Source organism: Fulmarus glacialis, unplaced genomic scaffold (assembly GCF_000690835.1).
Source record: "Fulmarus glacialis isolate BGI_N327 unplaced genomic scaffold, ASM69083v1 scaffold15896, whole genome shotgun sequence".
Taxonomy (NCBI): Eukaryota; Metazoa; Chordata; class Aves; order Procellariiformes; family Procellariidae; genus Fulmarus; species Fulmarus glacialis.
In genome coordinates this window covers 18,654-19,420 of record NW_009217610.1, presented here as the reverse complement: position 1 = coordinate 19,420, position 767 = coordinate 18,654, and the positions used below count along the sequence as shown (strand labels likewise).

At 51.8% G+C, this 767-nt stretch overlaps 1 protein-coding gene across 1 annotated transcript in view; it reads right to left on the bottom strand.

The window, feature by feature from the left end:
- Window positions 1-767, bottom strand: part of LOC104078202 (LIM and cysteine-rich domains protein 1-like) — a gene marked incomplete at both ends in the record, with an annotated part of 2,318 nt that overhangs the window by 817 nt on the left and 734 nt on the right. The gene's annotated exons all lie outside the window — the stretch shown is intronic.

The following is a 767-nucleotide window of genomic DNA, read 5'->3' as shown; positions in this document are numbered from 1 at the left end:
GATCCTGAAACAAGTATTATTCAAACCAGCCTTTGAGTCAATCAAAAAAGTAGCGATTCAACCAAATGAGTGTTTTAAAGTTTGGATTTCCACGCACCTGAGGTACTGAAATTGGGAACCGAAGGCTGCAGGACATGATTACATGCCACCATCGTGAAGCCCCCTGAAGTATTTCAGCAGCGCAGGCAGCAGAGCTGCAGGCTCCTGTGCACCACTGCAGCAGGACCCAGCCCACAGCAAACAGGAATTCTCCAGGCTCACAGAAAAGAGTCTAGTGTTTTGCAAGACAACCTCAGAGGGCATTAATTCTTTTTTAATTAGTGATATCTGGATAGCTCCCCTCCATTCCAAAATCCCCTTTGCTTCTCCCATTTCAGTGTGCAAGCAGATAGGGCAGGGCAGCAGCACAGCCCCTGCCCAGAGCCGAACACGCAGTACTGGTCAGCTCCCACCCGCTATGGATACTGGTGGCTATTTACCTAAATTAGTGTTTTTAAGAGGAAAAACTGAAAATAAAGTATCAAACACCAAGATGTTTCTGGCACCAAGCACAGCATTTCAGCCATCAGGGTGCCCAGGACAGGCAGCAGCAGCAGCCACCGTGGTGCTGCCGAGGGGGACGCAGCACCGAGCCCGTGCCGACGGGGCTTTGTTTCACCCCGCCAGCTCTGCACCCATGCTCGCCCTCAAGGACGAGGGTGACAGCCAGGCAGTCGGCACAACTCCTACCGACAGCGCGGGATTATCCTTTTGGTCAGCATTTCCCT